The sequence below is a fragment of the Littorina saxatilis genome, unplaced genomic scaffold (genome assembly GCF_037325665.1).
Source record: "Littorina saxatilis isolate snail1 unplaced genomic scaffold, US_GU_Lsax_2.0 scaffold_434, whole genome shotgun sequence".
Taxonomy (NCBI): domain Eukaryota; kingdom Metazoa; phylum Mollusca; class Gastropoda; order Littorinimorpha; family Littorinidae; genus Littorina; species Littorina saxatilis.
Window position 1 is genome coordinate 73,993 of NW_027127008.1, and position 7,314 is coordinate 81,306.

Below are 7,314 nucleotides of genomic sequence, written 5' to 3' on the forward strand. Positions count from 1 at the left end.
GTGAAGCTACCACCGCTCGGCTTTACACACACACACACACTTTTAATTAGTTGCTTTTGGCACACGGCCTCATCATCTGAACTTGAAACAACTACAAAACACAACAACGTACAACAACAGCATGGTTGTGCCTGTCGGGTTATCAGTCACCATAAGGCGCCTGTACTTGTCAGTCTCTCTTTTTAGATCAGTGCCAGTGGCCTGTGCCGGCCTCTGTGGTGCCGGCGCAGACCGCGCATGCGCCATGTGCAGTAAAATGTTATTATCAAAAATGGCGGATAAATCTAACTCGTGCTAAGAAACGTTTCAAAACCAAGCTTTATGGACGTTTTTATGACTACGTACTCCAGCAGACATCAACTTGTGGTCGACGGGTGTGGGTTTTGCTCAAAATACGTAAGTATTCGTCAGCCGTTTGGCTTCTCGAATTAAGTTTCAACTTTGTCTCTGTCTCGAACCACAGGCGGAAGCCGGGAAGGTATCCTTCACTGGACCACAACTTTCTATGAGTATGCAAGTAGTCTAGTGGTCCAGTGGACGATACCTTCCGCCTGTGCTCGAACCAAATACTAAGCTTACCAGTTACCACACTGTCATACTCATAGTCATAGTGATAGCACTGATACATTTGTACAGGTAAACATGGCTGTTGGACAGTTTGCTGAAAATCAGTCTTTGTGAAAAATTGTAATGATGTCTGATTGTCTCTGAAGTTTGATTCAGTCCCTAATTCATTCAGTGATTCATTTTGATGGGACGTCAACCCATGGTGAGGCTAATACTAATATTTGATCGTATTCTGCCAGTGCCATTGCCAACTGCCATGGTTGTTCTTGTGTGCACTAATTAGTAATTTACTAGCAATAGGAGTTCGAGTTCTACTATAGTAGTATTTTACTAAATCATTACTACTAGTACTAAATACTACTGCTACTACTAGCTTTAAACAAGCTATGGTTTGAATGACCAGCTAAATGCTAATAGTTAATAAGTACATTATTTTTGCATCAGCGAGATATACATAAATTTAACGAAGTGGATTCACAGCGCGCGGCGCGTTGTGCAGCGTTGCGATTTACAACGCGCGGCGCTACGAGGAACGCTGCGATTCACGACGCGCGATGTATTCTGCCGATACATTTCCTTCACAATCGCAAAGTTTACAACAGCTACATCTATCTGATCTATTTGAGAAATAAAACTGTCAATAAAACGAAAAACAGACCTGAGCCATTCTCTCTCTCTCTCACTCTTTCAACTGAATTCACCAGTATATCGCCGCGTCGATGTAAAAACGTGCCTACCTCTGCTGAACAATCCTTCTCATTGCGGTCAATGCGCATGCGCCAATCTTGGACCTACAAAAATGCGACCCTTTGACCGATCGAACCATGGGTTAGGGTAAGGCTAAGGGTTAGGTTGTTCACGACCTGATTAATCTCCCCATGTTAGCGCATGCGCATTGACCGCAATGAGAAGGATTGTTCAGGCAGAGTTTTCAGTTTGTGACACCGGCCTTGAATACTTGGCAGTCATACTCATATATCACTACATGTCATTGCAATGGCTTCTACTATATATATATATGGAAAGGAGCTAAGTTTTTAAACTGGGATGACGTTTTTAAACAATTATCCGAGTACAGTGCCGCGGAACTGTTAATCGGTGTCACACCAGTTAACACTTCAGCAGCCATTTTGGAATTCGCGCATGCGCAGACCATTTTTTCAGCGTGGTTTTTTTTTCCAGTTGATTTGAACGCGTATATATATATATATTATCAGTCTGCATATAGTGCAATTTTGTAGTCTTGCAGCCCTGAAGTTGTTTTTGCGTGTCCAAAGAAAGAGTGTAAAATGTTGCTGATAATCATGCATACATGTACAAAAATAAAGCGCATCAACAATCTGCGCTGGTGAGAGCAATAGCCGCGCTCTGGGAATCGCCGCGCTGCACAGCGCGCTGCGCTCTGTGAATCGCTTGCCTAAATTTAAATATTTTATTAAAAAAATACCGCATGGTTTTGCTTGACCAAATCATTTATCAGCTAACAATATGCTTTTATTTCAGTTGGACCTGACTTGAGCATGGTTCCGTTGTCTCCGCAACAACAGCTTGGTTACTCAAGAATTGCAGGCATGTCCAGTTTGCAGCATGTGCAGGCTGACCCCGCTGAGTGTGAAGATCTGATGGCTGATCTAGACACAACATAAGCTGCTTGACACTATTCCAAGGTAAGCAAGAAGCTTTGAAAATAGTTACTTTAAGTGTTACTTAGTAAGTGTACATTTTTGTGGGTGAACCATCAGTAACCGTCCCCCCCCCCCCCCTTCGACACCCCCACCCACACATACAAACACGCACACAAACTTGGGTTTGTACTACAACTATTAGTATTAACTACTCTTCATAAATGAGTTATATGTAATTCATCAGAGGTTTGAAGTCATTATGGTTTTGCAAATTAGTAAGAGACTATGTGGGTGCATGGATTCAGTAATGCGCAATTAATACATGCAATACTCCTGCTGGTGAGTTCACTACAAACAGGTACTACATTAGAACTGATCTATGTTATTTGTTAATAAGGATGATTAATCGTAATCTCACTGTCAAACTGTCATGATACTATTGCCATTGACAGTGCTAGATCACTTCATAAAGTTATTTTAGTAAGTAATCATATGATATTGATAATTTTGATATAGTGATTTACTGACGGTGACAATGACATGTTATCTTCATACTATTCCAGGTACAAGATGCTAAACGTGCAGATATCAAGGGCTTGGGATGTCGGCTCCTGGAGATGCTACTTGTAACTCTTTTGTGAGTACCGGTGCATGTATACTGGGTGTTTTCTCAGTTTTTGTCCGCTGTCAGTGTGAGATTTATATTGTGGTACAGTGGAACCCCCCAGTTAAGACCCCCCCAATTTAAGACTCCCTCCTTTTAAAGACCTTGTTTTCTCAGACTTTCTGTTCATAACCTCTGTAAAATTACCCCCCTTTTAAGACTCCCTCCTTTTTAAGCCTGAATTTTCTCAGATTATTGGAGGTCTTAAAAGGGGTGTTCCACTGTATAACCTGTTTTTCTAGTTTCATGGTTTAGCCACGACTCACTTTGAATGAGGGTCATCTGCCAGGCATTTAGCTGATTATCTGATAGTGATAAGTGATATTTATTAATTTGCTATTTATAAATTACAGTTGCAGTAAACTAACACTGTCGCACAAAGTATGTGACTTTAAAAAAAGATTTGTTTGAAATCATGTGAGCTCTGTCCACTAGATGATGGAGAAGGGAATTTTTCCAGTTGAGTCTGCAACATGGATTTTTCTCTCTCAGGATAACAAATGCAGTATGAAAGGAAAAAATTAGGGTTGGTGTGGCGATAACAATAAAGATATGTCATAGTGACTTGACTAATTGATTTGAATTCTGCTGCAGGTCAGTCGCCCCCCACCTCCTGCTCCTGACCTGGTTGCCTTCTACAACTTCGAGGAAATACGACAGGACACCCTTCAGCTTGCTGCATCATGGTGTCTCTTGGAGAACAGCAAGGAACAGATAGAGGTGGGGTCGGTTGGGATACCGTAAACAGACTATTTTTTTGTTGTTGGCCTTAGCAAACAGTCTGGGGATGTGAGATGTGCATGATGTGTTGTTTGAATCTGACAGTGATTGTATACATTTTTTATACATGTATTGTTGTCACGCGCTTTGAACTTCTGATAAGGTGCTTTATAAATGCCCGTTATTATTATTATTATTATAAATAGATACACACTTGTAAACTTATGTTAGTTTTCACACGTGAGCATGAAGGAATGTGCCTTTATGAGGAATGTATAGTGGCTTGCAATATTGAATTTGAGGGATGTTTGCAGTTATATATAATATATTAGCACAGCTCAGTTTTCTTGAGGGTTCCGTGAGAACAGTGAAATTCTCCTTTGAGGACTGAAAAATATCTTGGATAATTGGTCTTAATTGGGGGGGGGGGGGGATTTAAAACATAAGTACATTCACATGTGTTTTTCATTTTCACTGTGTAAAGGTGGGGAGGTCCTTCTCTACTTCTTTCTTTGTTTTCCCATTGACATATTTTTGTTCTTGTCTATATTTTTTACATAGGTTCACCATTAGTCCTCATCCCCAGCCGACTGTTTCCGCTGAAGCCGTGAAGGATACTTCTTCATGTAGGCGTGGACATCTTTTTCTTCGCCATGCAAGGCTTCCAGTACCATATAATTTTGTGAATACTCTGGGGACCTGTCATCGACTTTGGAAGGACGCTTTATTTTATAACACTTTGTACCCCATTTATGTTGACCAAGATTTTTTAAGCCGAGACCAGCTGTGCTGCAGCAGGTCACTCAGAATTGTAGAAACTGTGTATCAACAGGCTAGAATGCTGGCGTTAGATCAACGTTACAGGAAGCGACTGAAGCTAACCGTCTAAGCAGGATGCGGATATGTGCCGAATGAGAACAGATGCAATGTACATAGTGACTGTGTGTACGGATATATATCCATACCTGGTCAGATAGAGCCATATGAGTGGGTACGGATATATCCGTACCTGGGAGACAAGGAGTTAAGACCACATCTGAACTGAGGATTTAGTCTCTCCATAATCAAACACTGAAGAAGATTTCAGAATGAACTTTGTTAGATAAATTATCAATCAATCAATCAATATGAGGCTTATAGTTATATCACGCGTATTCCGTGGGTACAGTTGTAAGCGCAGGGATTTTTTTTATTTGATTTTTTTTATGCAATTTATATCGCGCACATATTCAAGGCGCAGGGATTTATTTATGTCGTGTGAGATGGAATTTTTTTACACAATACATCACGCATTCACATCGGCCAGCAGATTGCAGCCATTTCGGCGCATATCCTACTTTTCACGGCCTATTATTCCAAGTCACACGGGTATTTGGTGGACATTTTTAGCTATGCCTATACAATTTTGCCAGGAAAGACCGTTTTGTCAATCGTGGGATCTTTAACGTGCACCCCCAATGTAGTGTACACGAAGGGACCTCGGTTTTTTGTCTCATCCGAAAGACTAGCACTTGAACCCACCACCTAGGTTAGGAAAGGGGGGAGAAAATAGCGGCCTGACCCAGGGTCGAACACGCAACCTCTCGATTCCGAGCGCAAGTGCGTTACCACTCGGCCACCCATGCCGGTTGTTATGATCGCCACATTTTAGGTCCCCCCCTTTTCAAACTTCCCCGCTTTTAAGACCTTACGTTTTTGGATTTTCTGTTCACAACCTGTTGTGCATTTACCTACATATTAAGCAAATTTCCTCCTTTTTAAGACCAGCTTTTTTATTTTTTTATTCTTGGAGGCCTGTAAAGGGGGTTTGGTAGGACACTGGATTTGTTTGTTCAAAATTCAGAATTCAAATAATTCTTCATCAACGAGACCCCCCGCGGGTTAGGGGGAGTCCCATATTGGTTGGAACAAGAAAGAATTTACCCGATGCTACCCAGCATGTCGTAAGAGGCGACTAACGGTTCTGTTTCTCCTTTTACCCTTGTTAAGTGTTTCTTGTATAGAATATAGTCAATGTTTGTAAAGATTTTAGTCAAGCAGTATGTAAGAAATGTTAAGTCCTTTGTACTGGAAACTTGCATTCTCCCAGTAAGGTCATATATTGTACTACGTTGCAAGCCCCTGGAGCAGTTTTTTGATTAGTGCTTTTGTGAACAAGAAACAATTGACAAGTGGCACTATCCCATCTCCCCCCTTTTCCCGTCGCGATATAACCTTGAATGGTTGAAAACGACGTTAAACAACAAATAAAGAAAGAAAAGAATTCATCAACGAGTGATTACTGCTTCACCATAGCAGTTAGGCCAGTCTTACTAACTCTTACTTTTATTAATGTGCCGTGATGCAAAGACGTTGAGCAGTTTTCTTTCACCCATTTAATCATTCATAAATGTTCATACCCAAGGGAAGTAATTCACATATATATCTATGGCCAATGTTTTCACAGGGCATCTGCCCCCCCCCCCCCCCCTCCCCTCCCCTCCCAACACACACTCACATGGGCTTCACCGATTTGAATAATTTATTTTAGCTTATCCAATTATAGTGTGGATGAACACTGTCTCCACTCAAAATAGTCCTTTGCTATTGTACATTGTGAATCAGCATTTTTGTTTTTGTCCTGTTTGAATAAAGTGCAATAATTTTACAACCAAAGTGTTAATGTTAAAGATATTTACATAATGTGTGAAGGATATGATGCATTTGAAAACTAATATTGTTAAATGTCAATTGACCTGTGACAAGTCAGCAAAGTGCAATATCCAAGCATGAAACCCGCACACAATTCCCAAACAACATGCTTTCTTTTCCACAAAATTCCATCCAGGTGAAAACAATTATGTGAACGTCATAACATGGTGTTTTTTTACATTAATAATCAAGCCTAACACCAACTAACATGGTGTTAATAGGCATTTGAGCAAGCTTTAACACCAACATAACATGGAGTTAATAGGCATTTGAGCAATCTTTAACACCAACATAACATGGGGTTTTGCATGTTAAACCAACAATAACATGATGTTAATCACATTACAAGCAAGCTGTAACACCACCAAAACAAGCAGTTTTGCAAGTTAAGTCTACGATAACATGATGTTAATCACATTACAAGCAAGCTGTAACACCACCAAAACAAGCAGTTTTGCAAGTTAAGTCTACGATAACATGATGTTACTTGGCGTTAAACCAAAGCTTTAATGCCATCAAAACTTGACATTTTTGCATGTTACAGACATGCTGTAACATGGTTTAACATGATGTTTTGACCGTCGCAAAACGCGCTGAAATTCCAGGCAATTTCGCAGCGATAACTTCAACAAAATCCAATCAAAATCTGGCGTTGTCGTGAACACCAAAATGTGATAAACCCATTGAAACTTGAAGTTTTGTTGGGATTTTGAGTAGTTTTGTAAGATACAAAACGCCACTTTTCGCCCAGTGATACTTGCAAAAAAGTGCGACCTTGAATGTCACGATCACACATCATGTTGTTTGTGTTAGCTGTGCTTTTCGCTGCATTCACCGATTCGGTGAATCATAGACCTAATAATAGCGATTTCTTCTTCTCCTTCTTCTTCTTCTTCTTCCATTAGATTTGCAAGCATTCTTGGGTTCAAAAGACGAGAAGGGAGCTTGACAATGACAGGGGGAGGTCGGATAATTTTGGAGGACATTTATCTAAATGATTACTAGTATAAAAGGTGGTGTGGGAGTGTAGTATTGTTTACAGTAAGT

The 7,314-nt window shown here is 40.5% G+C and overlaps 1 long non-coding RNA gene across 1 annotated transcript; it reads left to right on the forward strand.

The window, feature by feature from the left end:
* The first annotated feature begins 258 nt into the window (after nucleotides 1–258).
* LOC138955471 (uncharacterized) lies at nucleotides 259–7,015 on the forward strand. The gene is made up of 5 exons (XR_011452242.1): nucleotides 259–396; nucleotides 2,071–2,234; nucleotides 2,756–2,829; nucleotides 3,451–3,576; nucleotides 4,138–7,015. It is a non-coding gene; the product is annotated as an uncharacterized lncRNA (long non-coding RNA).
* Nucleotides 7,016–7,314: the final 299 nt, after the last annotated feature.